At 41.0% G+C, this 26,322-nt stretch overlaps 1 pseudogene; it reads left to right on the top strand.

Annotated features, from left to right (window-relative positions):
- Window positions 1–25,458: 25,458 nt before the first annotated feature.
- On the top strand, window positions 25,459–26,104 carry LOC101840261 (annotated as a pseudogene).
- Window positions 26,105–26,322: the final 218 nt, after the last annotated feature.

Below are 26,322 nucleotides of genomic sequence, written 5' to 3' on the forward strand. Positions count from 1 at the left end.
CATTTAATGAAACGTGTGTATGTTGAACCAGATGAAATGAACTATAAACATATATTGTGTGAAGGAAAAATTCAGCAATGGAACCAGTTTCAGCAGATCAAGAGAAGATGTGTCTTGGGCATGGAACCAAAGTTACAATGAAACATTCAACTCCTGCTGTGCAGGGGGGTCATTTTAATGTAACACCACACCCCATGGAAACACTATTCCTGAAAATATACATCATTTTAAAAAAAAAAGCAAAACAAACAAAAGAAAAAAGTGAGGGTGGGTGGGGAATGAAGCACGAGGAATACCTATGAGGAGCTATTTACAATAAAATGTTTCGTTTGAAAAGTCTGGTTTCTTACTACAGGGATTTACTTTTCTGTCCTTATGATTGTTTTAAACTCAGGAACAGAAACGTCTGTGATACAGATGGAAGAAAAACACTCTCCGTTTTGTTTCTCCAAATGGTGGAGTTGGGGATCAGAAGTGGATCCCAGTTACGCTACAAGCAACCAAGTCAAAAGACTCTGGGGAGTGAAACATAGGATGTAAATGGAAATCTGATGCTTCCTGGTATCACGCACCTGCATTTCTCCACCGTGGATGGACTGGTCTTGTCTATGTTGAAAGTGATGAAGATGATATCCACAAATCACAAACTCCCTGACTTAGCTCTGTTTAGAGCATCAAGATCTATAGGGAACTAGGGCCAGAGAGCACCTCTCCATCCTCCCGTTTCAAGTTCAAATTGCCTGCAGATGAATACGCTATCCAACATGGGTAGCATCATAGATGTGATAAGTCAGATACCAACAGTTGGGTTTGTCAGAGAGCTGTGGATATTGAGTATCCCGCTATACCCAGAGCAATCTGAACTCATGTCATTTAGGACAATAACATTATTTTCTGAGATAGCTGACAGCGACAAGATAGGTTTACTTTCTTTTTTTGTTTTTTAGAGAGAGGTAGCATGTTACTGACACTGTGGTTCTCTACCACAGGCGGATAGAAGACTGGTACTTCTCCCAAGTTATGTATTGCTGGGTCTTGACAGTAAATGTATTTTCCTGAAAGGCTATTGTTACACCTCATTTACTGTAGATAACAAGACAACCTCAAGTTTTCAAATATTCAAAGTTTTCTTTCTGGGGCTGGAATTCCCATGCCTAGGGAATGTATGTAGGGAGCCAGAAACTCTTTCTATGAAATGTTATACAAATAGTTCCAAGTGTGAGTTGAGCATATTCTCCTTCAGTTTTAACACTGGTATTTTCAAAGCCAGAACAGCAACTGAAAGGTCTCCAAGGCAAAACAAAATTCTGGGGTCCCACATTTCTGTCCCTGTTTTTAATGCTTAACCAAGTATTTGGCCCAGTCACTGAACCTCTCTGTGCCTCAGTTTCCTCATCTGCAAAATGGGGGTTAAATGCTTTTTTTATGGTTTTATTTGCAATTCTGGAACAAGAGGTGCTTAAAGAAGCACAAAGTGCTTTGTAAATGCTATAAATGCCGTATTGTTTGACCTCCCTGTATAATGAAATGAAATAGTTACTGATTTTGGTTCAAACAGCATAGCATTACTGAAGCTTCCCCATCAAGCTACTTAGGACATCACTAGCAATAAATTGTCGGATTCAAAATCACAATGTTGTATCATCTATAACAAATACTATGTCATTTCAATGCTAAGCACCTCCTATTCTCTCCTGATTGCATAAACACACCATCAAACAAGACCCCGTTGTCAACACAGGAGAGCCAACCTCACAACCAAGGGTTGGCAAGAACAGAAAGCAACTGAGAAACCCGAATATTTCTTTCAAGGAATGCCAGATGATATGAACTAATGCAAACATAAAAATCAGAACTGTCTGATGGACTCTTTGTGCAACTAAGGTAAGTTCCATATCAAATGCAATTAGCAGGTTCGTTGTTCAGTTTATGTGAAACAGGGTACTTCTATTATGCCTGCCACCTAACTAACTCTCAGTTAATGGAAATGGAAATATACAATGACTTTTTACCTCTTAATTATACTTCACCTACCATTATGGGGCCCACGTGAGGAAATCTGCTCCAAACATGCCTTCCTTCTCTCCTTTTGGCTTTCCCTACTACTAAGAACTACTTCTAAATTATCATATTATTAATATGTGCCATATCTGCTTCCCTGTTGTTAGATGAATTGCGTCAATCCCACACTGAAATGTCTGAGAGCAGCGACTGATTGATCATCTCTAAAACTTAGAGGTGTGTGTGTGTGTGTGTGTGTGTGTGTGTGTTGGAGGACATTCTTTCTGCTTAATATCCAGAATATCAAGGAAATTTCTCTAGATTGTAAGCTCAATGGTGATACCTTTACCAGGTTTTGGTCATATACTCAAAATGAATGCTCTAATATTTAGACTAGGGAAGTTTAAATATGTTGACAGATTCCATAACATCTGCAATTAGAGATTGAGAAAACTGCAGATGTGTGTTCCGCTTATTCGCAGATCCATGAAAATGCAATGCTTCCTTGCGTATGATGTTCAGAATACCCAAAAGAATGTAACGTTAGTAATAAAGAGGTCTACTATGACTTCGTTTTTTATTTTCCAAAAAGATAATCCCCATTCCATCCTTTTAATTTCCATGTCTGTACTGTCCAGATGCACTTGGTCAGAGATTTAAGGGGAATTAGCACAATAAGAGTCCATTTCCCTATGTTGGCTTAGCCAAGTATGCATCTCCTTGAAATTGGCTGAAGTATCGTAAGAGAAACAAAAGCTCCTATTTAGCTCTGTCAGGATAATGAAATTTCCATGAGGGAAAAGAAATGCACAGACTATGTGATAACAAAACGTCATCAGCTTTGCCATCTATTTTTAAATGACACCTAACTTTTTTGCCATCTAACTTTTATTTCAGATCAAGAATTAGACTATTGATCCGTTTTGCTTAGGTCTTATCAGTTAAATTGCTGATAAAAAATGAGGTTTTAAGAATGAAAGCATACACTTTGCTTTGATACTTTTTTCCTTTAATCCAGAGGCAACTTCTTATTCAAGTACAAGGTTCTGCCCAGCTTAGGAGGTATGGTCATCACTGGAGTCAGAAAGGGTCTCTACTTGCCGTAGAAGAAATAAAATTTGCCAAATCATTTGTGCTGCAGTATTTTGTTTCAACCTGTCTATTTGTTTTTTTTTTACTTTAAATAAATCTTGCCCAAGTTTTATTCTGCCTATCTATTGTTAACTTTTTCTATAAACCCACTGTAAAATTTTTGTATTCATATCCTCAATGAAATTGATAAGTACCTCATTTTAAAATGATACTTATTGTTTTAACCTGCCTGGGTTTTCATAGAAACTGTAAAAAGAATGAATATCTGTCGATTATGTGTTGATATTTAAATAACTGAACCATCTCTGCAATGTTACATCAAAGTAGATGACCAATGCAATCTACATTAAAACATAGTTGTGTTCTTTTTATCTGTCAAAGAGTGGAGTGGAACACACACACACACACACACACATACAGAATGAGAATTGTAGGAATGAGTTACATTGCCTTTGTGACAATTTGACTCCCTGCCTCCTCTTACTTTATTTTTTATGGCGGTGCTAGAAGTCTAGGAGTTGATTGAGTCCAGGTGCCTGAGTATTCTAGACAGCACAGAGCTCTTTCTCACCAGATCCTTGCCCTGGTAATTTAGTAAGTTTATGGATTAGATTTCATCTACTATTTAAAAAAAAACATTTGAAGTATCAGTAACGGAAGTAGATCTTCCAGGATGTACCTACACCCCTCTCCAGTGGACCTCTGTTATAGATGGGAAAAGGGACATAGGAAAAAGATCTCTTCCTTTCCAACTACTTTATAAGTTCCATATGGAATACTGCCTAGACAGTGATTCCAGACATATCTACAGAAGGACTCAGCATGGTGAAGAATGGAGTTGGTCCTCAAGACCAAATTCTATCATATTCCATTTCAGAGCTGAGCAGGGTAGGTCTTCACTCCATCCCTGATTTTAGTAGTTGAGTTCCTCCTAAATAAATCTTCTATTGCTTGGAAAGCTTGAGTCCAATTCTTAATTAATAATTTAAAAGATATATGTAAAGGACAGTACAGGAAAATGGGTTATAATTTACCACATTCAATCTGTGTCAAACCTAGAGGTACAAATGATTGACTTAATGGAGCTTTCTGGTAGTTTGGTCTTTTATACCAAAATCTTTACACCCACCATATTTCCATTTTTTCAATATACAGTCCTACAGGGTGGTAGGGTGTAGACAAATGATCGTGAGTGCTCTTTGCCCACAATGAGGATTCCACATTCGTACTAAAGAACGAATGGTCTAATTTCCTAATCAGAAAAAACCCCAGAACCCATTAGAAACTGCAACCACTGAAGGTTGACAGACAAAATGCGCCTACTAACTGTACCATCTCCCAACAGTAAGACAGGTCAACATCCAAACATGAGATAAATATATTCACACATAGGTATTATGTACAGAGTATGATGGTGCAGGCATTAACAGATATGTCCTTCAGACCTGCACAGAGGATTTTAAAAAGATGCTTTTCTGGTGTTGCTAGGCAACTTGGTTTTGTTTAGCATATGGTGTCTAGAGTCACCCTTCATTGGCTGCTTCTTGGTCCAGCTGTCCCACCTCCTACCCATTACCACTATTTCCTATTGCCTGCGGATTTTCAATGACTCAGTAATCCTGAGCCAGAAATTTTTGTTCCTAGAAACTCAATGAAGCACCCAGCGCAATTTACAGTATTAACATCAGTCAAAGGTCCTATGTTTTTATCAACTAAACTTGCATCTCAAGAAGCTTTTGTGCATGATCTAACCAACAGTGTCTAATCCTGTGGGGACTTAAGTTTAGAACGAATAGGTCTGAATCCAAATTCCTTGTGTGTCTACTGAGTTAGTGTAGCCGGGGGTGGGGGGCTGTTTCCAAAGCATTCCCACATTCACCTGCATTCATCAGGATGTTTCCTGTCTCATCAGCATGACTCTGTAGGCTGCTTCACTGCTTACTAATGAGAGGTAGAACTGGACTGGTTGCAGCAGAGTGGTTATCTGAAGTTCACGGGATGTGTACATGTACTGTATGTATCATCACAGAGACTGGAATCCATTTATTGTATGTAAAGTTTTATGAATGGTTATTTTATAATTTATGTATTTAATATAGCAATCAATGAACTCTGGTGTTTTAGTTTCTATGAAAAATAAAACAAACAGCATTTTTAAGAAAAACTCTTACCTTGTGTTATTCCTAAGATTAAAACAAAAACTTATAACTCAGATCATAACTTTTTTTTTGTAAAAGCAGGGTGAGGCAAACTAAGATTAGCAGTGTAATTTTGTAAAATTAATTCAACACCAAGAAAAAGAAGCATGCATCTTCTCGTCAGTCTTCTGAGCCCTCAAATTTATGCTGTGCTTGGCACGGACACAAATGCAAGGGGACGGAGGCAGGATTTACAGCCATCTGCAAAGAGCTGTGGTTCTTAGGATCCCTTTTCCGATGATTCTGCCAGACACTTGCTATCTCCATTCTAGATCTTGCTTCCTTGTTCCTAGCTGTCCATCCTTGCCTACTGCTTTGGAGAGCCACCAGACTCTCCAAAGTGTGCTCAAGCCGGGCATCCGTGTCACATTCTATGGCCTGGAAGTCCTAGGTGAAATTTCACAGGACTTGCAGTCTGATGAGGTGGAAAACCTTGGCAGGTTTGAGGAGCTGGTAACTGCACAGGTTTGAGTCAATCCCTGCTCTAGATTTTCCTTAGGCTCTTCCTAGTTGGGAATGCTCTCTCATTTTCCCCTCACCTACTTAAGTCTTACAGCTGAAGCTGCACCTCAGCCATCACCTTCTGTAAGAATTGAATGCATTGCTGAGGGCAGGTTCCTTATAGATACATAAAACCACTTATATGTATATTAGTATAACAGTGAAATTGAAACCAGGAATGGAAAGGGTGGCAGCAAAGGAAGGAATGAAGGGAGAAAATGATAGGAAAAAAAGACATGAATACGGTCAGAATTATCCTTATGAAATTTAGTGCTGTGTTCAATGAGTATGAGTCAGTAAGAAAGTTAAAAACACGTTTTGATAGAATAGCTTTCACATTTTCCATGTGCCAGTTATTGCACTTTCCCACATAAAGTTACTGGTTTTGTACCTTTTCACCCAATTTCCTAATTAAACCCAGGGTAGTTTTAAGCTTTGCATCTAGGACAGGTCCTTGTCCCAAACAGAATCTTACTAAGTTACTCTCGTTCTGCTGTTCTCTGTATTGGACCATTTAGAGAGGATTCACAAACCATTTGTGTGATCGGAGAAGGCTCCAAGAAGGAGGAGAAAGCTAAACAAGGAGAGAGCTTTAATGGACATAAAATGGCTTTTGTTTGTTTTGTTACTCTCTTCCTTATACTATTTCTTTTTCTTCTTCCTTCTTTCCTTCCTTCTTCCTTCCTTCTTTCGTTATCCCTTTCTTGCTTTGCTGCCTTGTGCTTAAGAAGAATTTGTTGTTTTCATGAACCAGAAAGTATTTCCCAAACGTGCAAATAAACTACTGTGCTGTGAGTCTGTTCCTTCTGGGCACTATACTGCACTGTGTGTCCTGCCTTCTGGGTACCACACTGTATTCTATGCCTGCCCCTTCCTGAGTACTATACTGATGCCTGCATCTTCCGGGGCAGTACCTTACACTCTATACCTGCCCCTTTCGGATAGCATGCTGTACTGTATGCCTCCACCTTCTGGGGACTGCACCGTACTCTGTGCCTGCTTCTTCTGGGCATCCTCTCAGAGAGGTTCTGTTCTTTTGTATTCTGCTATCTGACCACCAGAGGGAGGATTTGCCCAGGAAAAAAACATGCTTCTAAAGTTGCCTTTATGTGGTATTTTTGTGGGTTTTGGTTTGCATTTTTTTTCTTTTCTTTTCTACATCCATCTGAAGAGACAGCCTAAAATAAAGTGTTGGAGTGCTCACTTTTCTACAATGGTTCTCACCATCTGACTTTGCAGTCTTTCATGCTGTGGAAGGGTTCAGTTTCTTTCATGCTGTGGAAGGGTTCAGTTGCTATTTGCGCTTGGGCAGCAAATTCTTCTGCAAACACAAAGCCCTACCTGGTGACCAATTACACACCCTCCAAATACCCCTAGGCTAGCCCCAGACACAGACACACCCTCCAAATACCTCAGGCTAGTCCCAGACATGACAAAGAGGTCAAGGCAGCTCACCAGATTCACTCCCTGAGTTCCTATCTCAGAAATAAAATCCCCCAGGGGATAGAGAGCGACAGAATATTATTGTGTCTAAGATTCTCATACTATGTAGAGCCTTTGGTTGTTTCTTTTTAATTACAATATTATGTTTTAAATGTCATTGCCAAAACACACTCTGTTTCCCTAAAGGAATGTTTAAAGTAAGGAATTAAGGATGGATCCTTAAGACATTGGCTACCCCCCAAGAAGGACAAGCATGAAAGCCAGCAGTAATTTCCTTGTACAAATGTTGACTTCGTACTCTTGAATTCCAGAAGTCCACCATGCCTAACGATCCACGGTACTGTAACAGACACAGTACCCTGGCTTCTGCCGCTCCCATTTCCTCAGTTACACAAGTGCGCCTGCGGGAAAGCACAAGTTCAAGCATGCTGGGAGCTTCGACTTCATTTAATTTCAAATGGACGAAAAATCGTGATCCACTAACGTCGACTTCTTCAGGACTTTCTCTCTACCCTATTTCAAGAGGTGTGTCCATAGCAGTTCGTCACCGGGGTCGCATTCCTAGCTATGCCATTAGCCGTGTGTTATTCATCGAGAAACGCAGCCATTCTAATCCTTCGTTTTCTTCCGTGTAAAGTGAAGAGATAATGCCATGTGCTTCATTGGGCCGCGATGAGAACTAAGTAAGCAACAACAGGGTCAGAACGAAAGAATAACGTGTGGCTGGAGCCCAGTAAGGATGCACACGCTTGTGAGTGTGTTTTGCAGTTTGTTAGTGCAGAAGGGTGCAGCAGCTCACAAGGATGCTGTGGGAGCTCATAGCACGGAGGAGCGGGAGTATAAAAGCAAGTTGCTTTCCCCTGACATCTGTGCCTTCAGGATCCCTCCCAGCTCCTGGTGGTTTGGTTCCCTGTCAAAGCCCAGAAAAAGCAAAAACGCTTCTCAATAGTAAACAGATATGCAGTGCTTTATGCTAAGTTTGTGCAGAGACTAGGAATGCAGCCGCATGAGGAGAGTGTGAACATGACGTGTCCAAGACCCTATCGCCTCTCAAAATCGCAAAGGACAAAACTGCAGTCTTCCTTTTTAGACGAGGGTTATAGGAGGCAGAAGAGAAGCAAACAAATGGTCAGGGAACCCAGGCAAAATGCCAAGAGCCGGATAGGACTTCAAAGCCTGTGTGACCCCTCTAAACTGCCCGGTGTCATACAGTAGGTGCTGAGGAAGAAACAACCCTCCAAGGTGTGTCTGACTCAGTCATTAGTGACTTCATGAAATAAGTACTTCTGACCTGGAGTAGAACTTAATGTGCATTCATTTATTTTCTTATTTGTTCATTTCCAGTAAATATTTATTGAGCAGCTACAGCAGGGCAGGCGGCTGTGCAGAGAGCGAGTGGCTTGTGTAAGTGACTCACAAGTTGGGAGGGCACTAGGAAGCAACAGAGCCAAGACTGGGGTCAGATCCTCTGATTCCAAAATTAGAGAACTTTTTGCTAGAAACAATAATGAAATCAACTTATTTAATCATAGGATCTTAGATGGTGTGATACGTAAATGTGCTGCTATGCTTACTGCTATGAACGACATGTACAATCTATCACTCATCCAATCAACAGCAGTGTTGGAATGACAGAGTCGCTGGTGGGGGCAGGAAGTTTCCATGCATTTTCTTTTTCATGTCTTTAGGCAGTCTTCAGCAGGATTTCCCACTGTAGGCTCCCCGTTGAGTCCCAGTTTCATTCCCCATCCCCCCATAAACCTCCAAAGCCTTGACCTACTTCTTGAATATCCCTGAGGCTCAAATGCCTTACAATTTGTGCAATTATTTCTCCTTAGGATTATGCTGAAGATTCAATATTAACTAGCCACAATGAAACACCAAAACTATACAAAAAATGCTCCCTACAAACCTCATCATCATCATCTACAGTCTTAACTCCCACAACCACATTTCACATTATGAAGTATTCATTCAAATCTTCTTAGCTAGCATGTGGCTAAGTCAGAATCTGACTCTGATCTAACCCTCAAACTTATGATCTTGACATGATTGTCTGGCAGTTGTCACGTAGCCTCCACACAGTTAATTGGGTCTTTAAGGTGACAAGAACATGTAATTCACTAGAAATAGACCATACAGTTACCTTTGTCTAAGCATATTCATTGAATGATCTTTGAATTTTATTTGTTCGTTTTACTCACATTTGTCATCTGCTGAGTTCAGTAAGGTAGCAGGAATATTACAAATATTTAACACATGTATCATCAATGAATATGGACAAGGAGATTGTACAAGTAGAAAGGAGTTATTTTGCTTTATTCTTCTGTCTATAACTAATATGCTCAGGTTTAAAAGGAAATAGCTGTTCTCTACCACAGTTAAAGGATAACTGGATATAGAGCTTCACTATCTAGAGGCTTGGAGACCCACTTTACTAAAAGTTCATGTGGCTTTTGACGCTGTGCTGGTTGATTTTATGTCAACTTTTGACACAAGCTTGGGTCATCACAGAGGATGGAACCTCAACTGAGAAAAATTCCTCCATAAAGCAAATAGGGCACATTCTTAAACAGTAATTGATGTGGGTGGGGCCATCCCTGGGCTGGTGGTCCTGGGTTCTATAAGAAAGCAGGCTGATCAACCCATGGGGAGCAAGCCAGTAAGCCCCAGTTTTCCATGGCCTCTGCATCAGCTCTTGCATCCAGGTGGCTAGCCTGTTTGAGTTCATGCCCTGACCTCTCTCAATGATGGCCTGTGATATGGAACACAATATCAAACCACATAGGTACTGGTTTTGACCACACGAAGGGGTCATGGACAGCAGCTGAGGCATGGCACTAGGAGAGGCCACTGGTGAAGGTGTTGCCTCAGTGGCAGTTGAAGGTCCAGGACTGAAGGGGTCATGCACAGAAGTGGAGGCTTGGTACCATGAAGAGAGCACAGGATCTACTATTGGTGAAGGTGCAGCCCCATTTTGTATCAGGAGACCCCAGGATTTTGGAGATGCAAGGAGTGCATCTCCAAGAGATGACCACCAGGAACAATAGCAGCAGTGGTGTGAGGCCAGCTGGAGCCTAGAAGAGGAGCAGTGTGAGCTGCAGAGGGTGGACTCAGCCTTAGGAGGGGCCCAGAAGACAACATTTGGATCCCAGACATTGGACATTGAGTTATTTAAACAATTTGAGTTTGGATTTGTTTTGATTTGACTGTAACTGCCTTAGCTCCTCCCTCTTGAACTAAGAAAGTATTTAACTTGGTTTTGGTTTTATAGGAACTTACAATTGAGAGACTGAACTTTTAAAGAGATTTTTGGAATTTCTCAAAGAGACTGAATCTTTGAAAGAAGCTGAATTTTTAAGTGGTGGAATTTAGAAAGATTGTGGAATGTTTATATTGTGATGTTGATATTCATGTGCGATCTTGATATGAACAAGAAAGGGAAGGTTGTGACTTAATGGTGATGTGTTTGTGTGAGTAGCTGACAAAGGGTCAGTTGTGTATGGTAGTTTTATGTCAGCTTGATACAAGCTAAAGTCATCAGAGAGGAGAGAATGCCAGCTGAGAAAATGTCTCCATAAAACCTGGTTCTGATTAGTGATTGATGGGGGAGGACCCAGCCCATTGCAGGTGGTGCCACCCCTGGTCTGGTGGTCCTGGGTTCTATAAGAAAGCAGGTTCAGCAAGTCAGAGGGAACAAGCCAGCAAGCAGCACTCCTCACGACCTCAGCATCAGATCCTGCCTCCAGGTTCCTGCCCGCATTCCCTTCAATACTGGCCTGTGGTGTGGAAATGTAAGCCAAACAAAGCCTGCTCTCCCCAGTTGGCTTTGGGTCACAGTGATTCACAACAATGATAACCCTGACTAGGACAGAATCCTTCTGAGGTTCAAACCAAGGTTCTCCTTTCAGATTTCACCATCTGCCTCAGAGAAAGAGCCCAGTGAGTACCAGAAGTTTAAAAAGAAAGGGATTGCTCTGGCAGGGAAAGACCCTGTATGGGCAAGAAATCAAAATATGCCCACTTGGTGAAAACTAAGGGTTAAAAGTACTTCCATCCAACCCTATACATGTGCATACATGCACACACAGAGGCATGAAGACAGACAGACAGATTGACACACACACACACACACTGAAACTGTATATATATATATATATATATATATATATATATATATATAATTTTCCAGACAGTCCCTGGGATAAATGGAAATGAATTACTTCTAGGAAGGTCATTTAAGAAGATATTAACATCCATTAACAGAGAGCCTGGCTTTTTCAATTAGATTATTTAGCTGTCCTGTTTCATAAGCACACAGGAAATGAAGTATGATGAGTGATAAGAGAATGAAAGTTCCCGTAGATAATGAGGATTTACTGACAGACCCAGAGGGAAAGGAATACAGGGAGCTGGGATTAATCAAGACAAACAGAAAATGCTTGGCCATCTGCAGCAGGCTGAGGAGCGACTCTAAGAAGGAAGACAAACTTGGATTTATACCTTGCAGATTGCTCCACCCATTCAAACTACTGATAATGGGATCCCCAAAAGCCTCACAGCTGATTGCCAGTGCCAGCGCATCTCAAGGCAATGGTTTGGGGGGAAGTTTGGCACCACATGGGAAATCCACGGTAGGCATTTATGCCTGGGCAGTTAGTCTGATATGCTTCCCCCATGCCTCACCACAGCTTGGAGGGAGGACTCGGGGAGGGTGGAATACCGCCACAAGTGCGTGTGAAGGCTGGTGAAGTGTGGATGGGGTTGCTCCAGAGTCTACTTCCTAGGTTCCCCATTATACTACAGTTGTCAGCTAGAGGGGCATGTAAGTTAGAGAAAGGTATACAAGACATTGTCTGCTACCTGAGTGTGCCACAGGGCTTATCAACTTCTTGAAATAGATAGTTTAGATGGAATAATAGTTAATTTTAGATTAAGGCTGCGGGCCTGGAGAGGTGCTCTTCCAGAGGACCCAGATTTCATTCCACATAGCAGCTCACAGCCATCTGTAACTCCAGTTCCAGAGGATCCGGTGCCCTGTTCTGTGACCTCCACAGACACTAGGCACACTTGCGGTGCACAGACACGTATTCAGACAAATCACTCACACACACATAATTAAACTGTTACTTACTGCATCTTTCTAGTATATGAAAAATTGTGAACAGCCAAGAGGAAAGGTGAAGCCAGAATGTCGAACAAGACAACAAATTCCCCCAAACAACAGGTAGATATAAAAATAAGTGAAAATTCACCTCAAAATCATATGACCAGGACACAATCTTGATTATGTCATTGTGAATATCTTTTCAGGAAAATACACAGAGAGTGAGGTGGAAATGGAGGTTACATTTAGAGAAATGGTTCTATAATTGGTTGTAATTCAAAATATACACAGACAAAATTACACGTAAATACTTTAAATGTGCTTGAATTTAACATCACCTGATGTTAAACTTTAAAGTCAGTAAATTTCAATGGAGCTTGCTGGCACACACACAGCACGTGTAGCATGCACTGGCCCAAACATTTTTTGGCACACCCAAACCCAGCCTGTGGGCACTTCTTTGCCCTTAAAATTAAAGCTTTTCAAATTATGAGCTGAGCTCATGTGCTTTTGTTCTCAGAGACCATGACATTCCGAAAGGATCCAGAGAATCAGGTCTTGGAAGTTTCAGAAAAGGATGCCAAACACACTGAGTACTGACTCTTCATCCAAACCATCATCCAAAACTAAGATTTTTATATGTGACTCCCTGCTCAATTTCATAGTGGAATTTTTAAACAAATTCTACTGTTTTCTGCTTTATTTTGAGGCCGTCAATACAGTATTAATGAAACAGAAGGCCAAAATTAACACTGAGATTTTTGTCACAGTTTATACCTGTAATTATATCAAGGGAATAAAAAAAACTGTTTCCAGATATAACAAATTTAAAGGTTTTAAAGGCTCAGTACTTGTTATTGTTTATTTTTCATGTTTATTTGAATTTAGAAAACATGTTTAATTAAAAGTATCATTCACTACTCCCTTTCCTTTTCCATCCCCCATGTCTGTCCCCTCTCAGACAAACTACATTAAATTCCTTGATGAACTTTATCATTAAAGATTTACTTTTATTGTTTTTAATTCCAGGTGTATATGTGTGTGCAGGGTATGTGTATTTGAGTGAAAGTGCCCACAGAGGTCAGGTCTCCCTGTAGAAGTATTTACAGGCAGTTGTGACTCAACACGAGTTCAGGAAATCAAACTCAGGTCCCTGCAAGAGCAATACGTGCTCTACCCATTACTGAGCCATCTCTCCAGAGTCATCATGAAGAACTTCTAAAACAAAAAGAGAAGACTCCAACTGAAAAATGACAAATGATCTAGACAGTCTCCTAAAGAAAAGAGACAAACGACCGCTAAGATATGCAAATAACCTATAAAGCGAGCAGATGATCAAGACAACATGAAAAGATGTTCTTATCATCAGACAGGATGAAGCTAAGGTCAGAGTAACAATGACATCAATTCACACTCTTTGGGAGAGCTCTAATCAGGAATAAAGACAACTGTAGACAAGATATGATGAACTGAAACAAAAACACGTGTTAGAGAGAATGGAAAATGGTTCAGCCATTTCAGAAATTAATCTGGCAGTACATCAAATAAAGCTACCCTAAGACCTAACAATTCCATTTAAAGGTCTATATCCAGAGGGTCTGAAAACTCATTGACACAAAAATGTATATTCATTTCTTCAATGTTCGTGGAAACAGCATCAGTTATCAGAGCCTCAAGATGGAAACACTTCACTGTTTGTCAACCGACTGAAGGATAAACTGAACATGGTATGTCCATGAGTTGGTGATGGGGAACGGGCTGTGTATATGATGGTCAGCTGGGCAGAAACTGCCACTGGCTAGCCATAGAGATCTGGAGGTCTGTACAGACAGGCAGGAAGTGATGTAACTGGGCAGAATCAGAATATAAGCAGGACAAATGGGAAATTGCTCTTCTCTCTTCTCTTCTCTTCTCTTCTCTTCTCTTCTTTGCTGAGATGCTGAACAGTCACTATGTGGGATGCCAGAGGAGAAACAGGCCCGGAATCTTTTTCCAGTAAGAGAAGACCATGTGGAAATACTTAGATTATTAGAAATGGGTTAATAATTAAGTCAGAGTCAACTAATAAGAAACCATAATCAATGACCAACAGCTTTATAACTAATATAAGTATTGCATGTTCATTTGGTGCAGAGAAGGGCAGCTGGACCTAGCCGGGTCAAGAAAACCTCACATTACAAGTTGGAATAAATAATAGAGATTCAGTATTTATACTTGCTGTGACAGAGATGAACTTTGGGAATGTTATGCTAAGTGACAGAAGCCAGTTTGAATGATTTACTTTATATTTCAAGTCCATAATAGACAAGTATTTAGAAATAGTGAATGAACTAATCTACGGCTGAGGTGGGATAGTTTGCTTTGGGGAATAATGGTCAAAACTAAAAATTATGCTTTTGAGGGAATGAAAATATTCAGATGTGTTACTCATTTGACTACTTTATATAGTCAGCGAATTAACCCTACCTATTTTAAAGGTGGGGTTGTATTGGGTTATATCTCAATAAAGCTGTTTATATAAGACAACTCAGCTGTTGGAAATGTACAATAAGACTATGGCTGAGGGCCAGCATAAGGCTTAGCAAGTAAAGTGTTTTGGAGTGTTTGCTGAGCAAACCTAACACTCTGAGTTTGATCTCTGGATCTCAAGATGGAAGGAGAGACCCGTTTCCCAAAAGCTATTCTCTGATCATGCATACACATATGTATATGCTTGTACATACCACACACACACATGCACGCCACATGCACATTTTTTAAAGAGTGTAATTGTACTATCCCTACATACATGTCAGAACTGGGAGAATAAAATGGTGATTGAACAAAATATTAAGTATGTGAGCAACCAGGATCCAAAACAGATAGCTGACTGGAATTCTCAATCACATTTTGGTACTTAACCTGTATGTGTGTGAGTGTGTGTGCATGTGCCTGTGTATGTAAATTGAATCAAATTACTAATTGTCATATTTTTTGTATGTGAAAATACATGCACCTAACAGACAAGCAACTACATTCCTGGATATTTATCCCAGATAACTGACATACACATGCATTTTGTACATGAATTCTCCAAGAAGGTTTATTTATGATTTCCATAATTAAAACAGAAATGCAAGAGAAAGTGATAAACCAATCACCGTCTAGTCATACTGTCAAATAGATAGTATTCCTCAGCAATAGAAAGGTACTGTGCTACCAATTCAAGCAATTTGGTTGGACTGCCCTGCAGTCCCATGGAGTGAATAGAACCTCTCTACAGATGGCCTGCTATATGGTTCCATGGATGATGGAAAATGGTAAGATCAAAACCAGTTAGTTGCTATTAATGGGGTGGAGGGGAAAGATGGGTGACAATAAGGGGATAACAGGACACTGGAGAAATGGAGCATTTCTGAAGTTTGTTTGAGTGGACAGGAAACTACTACACTTACTCAGTGCCATTTTTAATTCTGTAGTTCCAATAGTGTAAGAAATTTATTTAGGGAGGATTGCTTTTGAAAACTGATGAGTCTTCAATGGAATCTTTGTATACATAATCAGTGCAGCTGGTTACTCACTCAGTAACTGTTACCTAGGCTGGGAACACGGGGGACATGTATAAATGTACAAAAAACACAGCAGAAAACTCAGCACAATTAACCTCAGTGTTCCTCACGTCTCCTAGACAACTCATGCAGGATAAATCCCAGGAGAGATGAATCATCTTCTGGAGAAGTTACAACTCCCCCATGCCTTGTCTATATTGAAAATGTATGCATATAAATACTAAATAAGCATAACACACCCCCAAGTGTTGCCAGCTCCTAAATATTCATTGAATTAGGAGATGTCTAATCTCTGAGATTCCCCAGTCAGGAGGAAATGCTACACTGCAAAAGCTATGACTTCATTTCCTTACACAGCTATTTCCCCTTCAGGTCTGTACAGTCCACAGAGCAGCTGCTTCCCACCTTGGAGTCGGTTCAAACCTTGTGGTCCAGATCATGCCAACAGCTGCCAAAAGTGTCCTGATCTTTCAGTTCCTGGACCCGTGTGAAGAAGGGATTTTGGCCAAGCTAATCAAAATGGACTGAGCCAGAAATCAGGGTGGAGGGTTTCCCTTGTGAGTCAAGCTCCATTTCTCATCCTAGAGCACTCCTCTCTCAGGGTCTCAGTCACATGGGCCTCATTTTTCTTGTGTCCATGTATTGCCAAGCAAGACTGGGAAAGTTTAGCTTACTTTGTAGCCAACAGACTAGAACCCTGTATCTCCAAATCTGTCTCTGTCCACCACGTAGGACAGACTGAGCAAGGAAGTCCTTGTCACCTTGGAACCCGGACACTCTTCCAGTTCTCGTTGCAATCCATCAACCCTTAGCATCCCGTGTCAGCTCCTCATTTCTTACAAAGTCCCGGGCAGCTGGAACACAGTCCAATTGCTGCAGTTAGTAGTATTACCAACAGTCACTATTTCACAAAATCATATTATGTTCCAGTGCTCTAGGTACACAATTTAAACATGACAACAACCATGAAGGTTATGCAGTTTTGCAGTTTCTATCCTGAGTAAAACAAAAGCATCATTCACAACAGCTAAATTTATGTATATGATCTTTGGAGATATGTCCTTCTGATTAATTGTAGTGTCTCCCACTTCCAATGGAAGACTTGGGCATCAGCAGTCTACAAGGCATGTCTAGCACTTAATAAAGGTAAGTGACTCACTTGTAGGTTCATCGCCCTCTGAGCATTATTTTCTCACTTATAAACATTGGGAATTAAATGAAATAAGATATTTAAGGATTCAGTATGATACTTGACAAGTAATGGGTGTAGTGGTGATTGTCAAATGAACTAGAGAATTAGTGATTGATAAGGTCCCCTAGTAACTGTTCTATCACTGTGAAGAGACACCATAAGCAAGGCAACTCTTATAAAAGGATGCATTTAATTGGAACTTGATTACAGTTTAAGAGGTTTAGTCCATTATCATCACGGGTGGTAGGGCATGACAGGATGCATGGTTCTGAAACATGAGGACTACATCTAATCCACAGGCCTAAGGTGGAGAGAGAGAGAGAGAGAGAGAGAGAGAGAGAGAGAGAGAGAGAGAGAGAGAGAGAGAGAGAGAGAGAGAGAGAGAGAGAGAGAGACAGAGACAGAGAGAGACAGAGACAGAGAGAGACAGACAGAGACAGAGAGAGACAGAGAGAGACAGAGACAGAGACAGAGACAGAAAGAGCACACCTGGGCCTGGCATGGGCTTTGGAAACCTCAGTGCCCATCCCTAATATCATACTTCTTCCAGCAAGGCCATACCTCCTAATCCTTCCCAAATACTGTCACTCCCTGGTGACAAAGCATTCAAATATATGACCCTATGAAGACATTCTTGTTCAAACTACCAAATGGAGGAAAAGAGAGAGGGAGGGAGAAAGAAACTGCTTCATTTTGACCAACAGGAGAGATATCATAATTCCTTTGTGATGTGCACAGGCTATCTGAACAACAAAACCATGGTTTCTGAATGTATTGCCTGTTTCCATGTGCAGAACTATAGTCCTGATAAGACCACAGTTGTGAGTTTGTGTCCTTGCGACAATTCCCTTCACTCTACTCTGACAATAGCAATGGTATCTTTAAGATGGCCACTCAGAAATACTTAGAGAGGGACTGACCACCTATCAGTCATATCTGAAGAGGGATCCCCATCATAACTTTACTCCTCCCTTCCTCTGTCCTGCTGGACAAACAGTTGAAAACTAACAGTCAGCCAGTATCAAGGGAGGAATCTCTCCATCCAGAAAAGAGAATTCCAAGGAATGCTTACATGTAGCTCTGCCGGGTGAAGTAAGTAATCAGCTCATTGTCTGAAATACTGAGATTTCTCTTACTTGTAAAATACTAGGGGGAAATGAAGAGAAATCTTGCAAAGGTATTTCATATAAAAATGATTAAGTTTAATGTCAGCGACTAAATATCTTCATTTTTCATCATAAAAGTCCATTAATCCTCATAACACTGATCTTAGTTTTCTTAATTTCCCATAGATCCACTAGAGTTTGTTATGGATCTAGTCCACATATAGAGAAGTATTTGAGAACAGTAGTAGGATTTGTTTCACAAAGAGCAGAAAATGAGTTTGCAAAGGAAGAAATACTATAAAAATGATGATATAGGACTGGAGTTTTATCACCATGGTAGAGCACTTATCTAGCATGTGCACTACTCTAGGGCAGAGAGAGACACAGACAGAGAGAGAGAGAGCAGAGAAAGAGACAAGAGAGATTCTAAGGATACAGTATCATAAAGTACAGCGACCCATTCAGTTACAGGGCTACAACACTTCACAAGGATCTGAGCGAAGGGCTAAGGATGTAAATAAAGACAAAGACAGTGGCTCATCCTTACAAGGAGAATGGCATTTATTTTAACAAAAGCAGAGCATTATATACCAATAGCAGGCATGGTGGAAAACTACCAAGGTCACAAGCCTACATTCCCATGGCCCTCCGGCAAAGGATAGGCCGATAACAGGAATTAGCATTTAGACTTTAAGGATGGACAGAAAACAGGAGCTTACATTCAGGTTTAACTGGAAGGAGGGGACAAGAGGTATTTTGCTAGGAGCTCCTAGTCACAAGCTGGTCAGAAGACCCCCATGGGGGAAGGGTGCAACAAATCCCCCTTTTTTATATAAGTAAAAAAAAATGAGCATCTGGCTTAGGTTGCCTGGGATGTTAACATCTATCTTACCTGTTATTTAGAAGCCTACTCAGGCGTCCCCCAAGTCTTACCTGTCATTGAATACTCATTTGTCTTGCAGGCTCAACCAGGCCTACACTGAGGGGTTATCTGCTGCCAAGGAATTCATAATCTGCTTTGTATGAAAATGGCGCTGGGCTTGTGGCCTTTCCATGCGGAAAACGCAAACTAGGGCTAAGACTGTGTTGCCCAGAGCCATAATCCCGAGGGCTAGTGACCTACTCCATTCCTTAAGTAATAGACCTATCAGCTGCAGTCCTGTTAAGAGGTGTCTCCCAAAAGGGGAGGCACCCTGATCTCAGAATAGCCAATTAAGTGGTATAATTTATGAAATTGTCATTTGTTAGTTAAAATTTAAAATACCCAATTGTAATTAATATAATTTTGGGAACTCAAGGTAGAGGCATCCTCCCCGGGGAGTTTATCCAGCATGCCTGCCATGGCAACTGGCTAAGAGATAGGGAAGCCAGAAACTGTAGCCATCGTAAGGACGAGTAGTTCTCTCCTATGTTTTCCATTGGAATAGGCATGACACCTGGAACACAGACCACCAAGGCTTATATTTCACCATTCCAACAGCTTCTCAAGTGGCATTCCTGGAGGAAATAATTAAGCATTTTTTGTATTATTTAATATAGCAAATGTTTAAGCAGGCAAATCCATCCTGAGAAGGTTGGCGTGACCCACCTCAAAAAAGGATTGATTAAGCGGGTCCTGCCAATACCTAGAGTCAGGCAAAAAGTGTGTGGGGGGGTGATCTTACGGCCAATAACAGAGGCACTAAGAAAAAAATCAGAAGTGGGTGATCAAGTAGCTAGGTATACCTGACTCTGAAGACCCGCCAGCATCAGGACAGGCAGGTTCCTCATTAAAGCCTAATGGGTCTATTGGTGGCTGATGTATCGACAGGAACAAAGCACACACAACTCTCCGGAACCCAAATTGGAGACTTACCATCCTGTTGGAATACACAAACCCCCGGGCCCACACCAACCAGATCTGGTCCTTTCCAAAGACCCGAGGTTAGGTCTTTCCATTTAACTAGAGGTTTTTGCTGCACAGCGGACCACCAATGATGGTCTGCTGGGAAGCTGCCAGAAGCATCCAATTAAAAAATTTAAAATATAGAGGATGAGTAATAGAGTAGAGTGAGGGGAGTCAAGGTGACCCCCAAGATCCCCCTCCTTAACTTCAGTTAAATAAGCTTTCAGAGTGTGATGATCACGTTCCACAATAGCCTGCCCTTAGGGGTTGTAAAGAATTCCAGTTTTAGGGGAAATATCAAAATCTAGACAAAAGTGATTGAAACCTCTGTTGACATAGGCAGGGCCATTATTGGTCTTAATTTGTTTTGGGACCTCCATGTAAGTAAAAGCCTGTAAACAGTGGCTTTTAACATCTTTTACTTTTTAAGGTGGTCTGAAGATCCCCAAACACGTGGCCAGCAGCCATTGAGATCTGCGCACAAACAGCTGCATAGGCTCCTGTGCCAGCAAGCACCTCTAAATTTTCACCAGGGAAATCAGCTGCTATGCCGCACGGCACTGTCTGGCCACACAGTTCCTGGCACTCACCCCTCCAGGCCAAACAATCCCCCCCACCAGGGGGACACAAACTGCAGCAAAGGATCAAAAAACGGCCAGATTGAAAAGGGCAAGAGGCCCACACACCATAACTGCTTTAGGATTACAGGCATGGAGATGCGGTTTAAGGGAGCATTTTTTAAGCTTATGTTTTGTTTTAATTTGAGGATGTTTTTCTCAAGTTGAGTTTTTTTGCTTTCCTTAGTCTTATCCCCCGAAGAAGAGAAGAGTACCCGGAAAAGGAAGCATTGGAAGCTTGAATTGATCTAACAGATTCTTGGTCTTGAGCCTCTGTGAAGTCATTTTTAGCTTTTTTGGCCTGTTCTTTTACTACCGTATTATCACTAACAAGCACATCCTGAACTAGACACCACAGAGAAAAGATAACAATTGGTATGGTGTTTGGCCCTTCTTTATGTAAAGCTCTTGAGGTTCACTCTAACCTGTTTCCAATCAATGGAATTAAGATCACCAGAGACCAAATGGTGATCAGGAGTGGGATGATGAATTTCCACTTAGAATGACAAAAGCTTTAAAGGAATTTTAGAAACAGAAGAACGGAGAGAAGCACAGACTTTTAGTAGCAGCATTTTCTCAGGTGTGCTCTGTTTTGCTAGCGACAAGCAAAGACTCACACAGCTGGCTTAAGGGGTCTTCCTGACTCAGCATAAAAACCAAAACAAAACAAAACCAGAAAAACCAAGGTTCTTTTAAGAGACTCTGCTAACAATTGAAAGGTGTGTACGAGCAGCTGGAAGTGGCAGTGACCACATCTCCAAGGCATCAGCTGGAGTCACGCTTATGTCCGCCATCTTGGAAAAACAGCAGTTTAAACAGCCGCGGTTTTAACAGATAAGACACATGGCCAGAAAAACATAAAGATTTACAGTAAAGTCAGACTTGGATGAAGAAAAACTTCTAAAGGTTTACAGTGTGTTTAAAAATATACTTAGGATTTAGAGAGAAAAAGAAATGGCATACAGCCGGTTGTGGTGGCGCACGCCGGTAGGAATTGCTCCAGAGGCAGAGGCAGGCAGATTTCCAAAGAGAAACCCTGTCTCAGAGAAAAATGAATAAAAATAAAAGAAATAGAGTAATAATAATAGATAAATAAATAAGCCACATAAAGATGGAAAATACACAGAGAGTCTGGATACTGTATGCTATTGTGTTTTTCAGTTTTTTGATTGCTCAGAAAGAAACAACTGCTAAAGTACACTTGATTATAAATGCTGCTAAATTAATTCAACTTATATCTTTTGAAAATGCCTTGACTTCAAAATTTAAGTATAAGGATATGTTACTTGGAAAAAGAGTTTTTGTTATGTTTCTACAGAAAATGAAAAGCTGAGGATTCCTTCCAGGCTTCTGTGGTTTGATGAACCAAGACCCCCGGAAGCAGTGGACCAGGTGTTCCAACAATTGAAACAGCTAAGATGATGCAGTCTTACAGACCCCGAAAATATGGACTTATATAGGTTTCTGAGTTTTGTCATGATCCCCATGACAAAGCACCCCCTTCCAGCACGAAGCAGTTTGGAATGAGCGACATCCTAATTCCCATCTTGTTTATAAATCTTTGTTTTCATTTAAATATGTTCTTACTTGATAATGTTCTTTTATATATAATTTGACTATGTTAAAGTTAAGACCTTTCTTTTTGTTTAGACAGAAAAGAGGAGATGATGGGGGAAGTCCTGTGTATTTGTCAATAAAGCACTGTTGGCCAATAGGGAATTAAGATAGGTGGGACTAGGAGTCGAGGAGGACTCTGGGTAGGAGAAACACAGAGAGGCAAGATGTAATGCCATGGAGTAGGAAGCCCAGAAACCTCTCTGGTAGGAGAAAAACTTAGATTAGCAATTATGGGATAAATACTTAAGTCAGAGCTAGCCAGTAAGAAACAAGCAAGGCCAACAGCATCATAATTAATATAGCCTTCTGTGTGTTTATTTGGGACTGATGCGGCTCTGGAACCAGGCTGGCGGGAAGGCTTCTCTCAAGGAAAAGGCTTCCCTTTATACTCTTGGTCTTGAGCCTCTGTGAAGTCATTTTTAGCTTTTTTGGCCTGTTCTTTTACTACCGTATTATCACTAATAAGCACATCCTTAACTAGACACCACAGAGAAAAGACAACAATTGGTATGGTGTTTGGCCCTTCTTTATGTAAAGCTCTTTGTAGGTTCACTCTAACCTGGTTCCAAACAGTGGAATTAAGATCACCAGAGACCAAAAATCAAGGACTGACTTTATGTATAGTTTTTAAGAAGTCTTTAGCTGTCTTATGTCTGATATTTGTGCCCTGACTTTTCAACTATTGGATCAAATAGTCCTCCAAAGAGGGTAGGAACTAGTAGCACCCATATTTAATACACTCACTCCTAATCTTAATGAGAATGCTGGCTGGATTTCTGTAGGGGCTGACTCAAAACTGCCCTTCAACGAGAGCTTCCCCTCAGTGACTCCTCACTTTCTCGGTGCTAGCAGACAGAGCGAAGGCTGGGGGAATAACACAGTACCCCTAACTTGGTACCCCTATCCAGTCACACCCTCCTACCTTACTTACTGGCCAGCATTCAAGTGTAATTCTTCAGCCATTTCCCTTCTTACCCAATCTCATTGGAACCTCCATCTGTAGTGACCATGTTTGTGGTTATGGGGCTTCACAAAGATCCGGGCGAAGGGCTAAGGATGTAAATAAAGACAAAGACAGCAGCTCATTCTTACAAGGAGAATGGCGTTTATTTTAACAAGAGTGGAGCATTACATACCAATAGCAGGCATGGTCAGAAGCCTACATTCCCAGGGCCCTCTGGCAAAGGAGGGGCCAATAACAGGAATTAGCATTTAGACAATAAGGATGGACAGAAAACAAACTTGCATTCAGGCTTAACTGGAAGGAGGGGACAAGAGGCATTTTCCTAGGAGCTCCTAGTCACAAGCTGGTCAGCAGACCCCCATGGGGGAAGGGTGCAACAGTGAAGGAAGTAGATGAGCTCAAATAAAAAAGTTGAACCTAGCAAGTATCATGAGTCAGTGACAGTAATGAATGACATGCTCATTAGTTTGTGAAAACCTAATAAGATTTTAGGTTACTGTTATTTTGTTTATAATTACATAAAAGAAAATTGAAAATACTATCAATTTAAGGAATTTCTAATTCCAAAAAGATCAGGATAGGTAGTTAGGAGGTTAGATAGATGATAGATAGATAGATAGACAGATAGATAGATAGACCGACAGACAGACAGATAGATAATTATACAGATGAATGTTTATCGAATAGGATTTTACATGGGTATAAAACATGACAATGGTTTATTGTAAGGATCATGTTTTAATCCATATATTTCATAGTAATCAAGAGTTCACAATATCACTATTCCCCCTCTTCCTTCCTCCCTCCTCCACTTTCCTTCCTAATTTCTAGCCTCTATTCTCTGTCAGCTCAATACTATGCCTTCTCATAGGTTTGGTGTGCTTTGAAAGGAAAGAGAGCTGAGTTATACTTTCACATACATTTTCAGGAAGAAATCAGTAATAAAACTGAAAATTTAGCTCATTCGAAGAACGAATATAATTTTTGCTTCAAGGTCCAGATATCATGACAACATATTTTCTCCAGACATGTTAGCCTAGCTGTAACATGTAAGATTTCTCAGTCTTCAAGTCTTTGGAACTAGTGTTTTTTAGAGCTACTACTTAAGAGCAGTGCTAGTTATCACTGTAATTATGAAAGCTATTCTTCTGTGAACTAGACACCCTACATGTGAATGCTAGCTCTGACCAGCATGTGAGCCCATCCACACACCGGTCTGTTCTTGGGGGCCATCAGAGTGTTGTAGCTAGCTGTGTCTTTCAGGCTGTCACTGTGTGTACGCTTCTAGGAACAGTAGCAACATAACAACCGAAAGGACCAGGAATAGCATCCGTATCCAAATTCATTTGATTGGCACTGGCTTACATTTTCTTAGTACAAGCCTGCTGAGAATCTTTGTCCTAATGGTCATTATGAGTTTCCAAACATTCTAAGTTTTTACAATACATTTGGCAAAATTACAGAGTTGGAAGGAGGCAGCTTAAAAATGAAATTCCTAGACCATTAGTCTTAGGACTGTGGTTTGAGAAATTACATCCATGCGCCAGTGAGTTACCCAGTATAATTTACTTAAGACTTTTAGATTTGTAAGGCTTTTTCACTGATCCTGTTTGAGAAAAGGATAAATGGTTGATTTGTTATTTATTCCCCCCAAATGAGAACTCTCTGGACCTGAAAAGACGCATTCTAGCATTTTTCTTCTCTTCAGCACTTAAGGTCACCTCCCTTCAAAACTCCCTCCTCCGCTATAAGGATATAAAAACAAAATTTAATAAAAGCTCATAATGGGCCAACAAGCACAAGGACAACCATCTTTCATGTAATCTTGTAGTCAATGCTGACAGGACTGTAATTACTCTCCTCATTTGTAGATAAAGGATCTAATTCTCACTGAGTTAAGGCATGTGTTCAAGACTGAGTGGACAGCTCTTGGAATCCAAGTCCCTAGTGTAAAAGCGCATCTCTCAATTCCTAATGCTTCTCATCAGTCAATGACAAGCCCCTCTAGAGCCTGTGACCTCAAAAAGAGTCTGTACAGGACCATCCCATTTCTCCCATGTCCATGACTCTGGGCCTTACTATTTCCTCTGCCTCTGTGCATGTTAGATATTTCATCAGTATTTTTTTATTTGAGACAAAATTACCTTCAAAAAGATCAAAATGGCTCTTTCCAGCCAGCGCTGAGCGATGGGCATCTTTCGGGACAACTGGCATAAGCGCTGCAAGACGGGGGGTAAGAGAAAGCCCTACTACAAGAAGCAGAAGTATGAGCTGGGACGGCCTGCTGCCAACACTAAGATTGGCCCTCCTCGTATACACATAGTCCGAGTTCGAGGAGGCAATAAGGAGTACCGTGCCCTAAGACTGGATGTGGGAAACGTTTCCTGGGGCTCTGAGTGCTGTACTTGCAAAGCAAGTATCATTGACGTCGTCTTCTACAATGTATCCAATAACGAGCTGGTCCTCACCAAGCCCCTGGTGAAGAACTGTATCATGCTCATCGACAGCACACCTTACCGGCAGTGGTACGAGTCCCACTACGCACTGCCCCTGGGCCACAAGAAGGGGGCCAAGCTGACTCCCGAGGAGGAAGAAATATTACACAAAAAAAGAAAAGAAAATTCAAAAGAAATATGACGAAAGGAAAAAGAACGCCAAAATCAGCAGCCTTCTGGAGGAGCAGTTCCAGCAGGGCAAGCTTCTTGCCTGCATTGCCTCAAGACCAGTGTGGCAGAGCAGATGGCTGTGTGCTAGAAGGCAAGGAGCTGGAGTTCTACCTGAGGAAGATCAAAGCCCGGAAAGGCAAATAAGCCATCCTTCACAGCTCATGTAATAAAGCTGTTTATTGTTCTATATTTTAAAAAAAGATCAAAATGCCTGCAGAAGGACAGAGGGGGCAGATTGTATGTCCATTCCCAAACAAAAGCTGTGTGCATCTTGTGCCTATGAGCTGCTCCCCACTTGAGAGACCCTAGAGGAACACCAAAGACTTGCAAAAGGGGAAGAGCAATCCAGTCAAAGGATAAAAGCCTTCTTGTGTCCTCTCCTTCT

Source organism: Mesocricetus auratus, unplaced genomic scaffold, assembly GCF_017639785.1.
Source record: "Mesocricetus auratus isolate SY011 unplaced genomic scaffold, BCM_Maur_2.0 Super-Scaffold_6730, whole genome shotgun sequence".
NCBI lineage: Eukaryota > Metazoa > Chordata > Mammalia > Rodentia > Cricetidae > Mesocricetus > Mesocricetus auratus.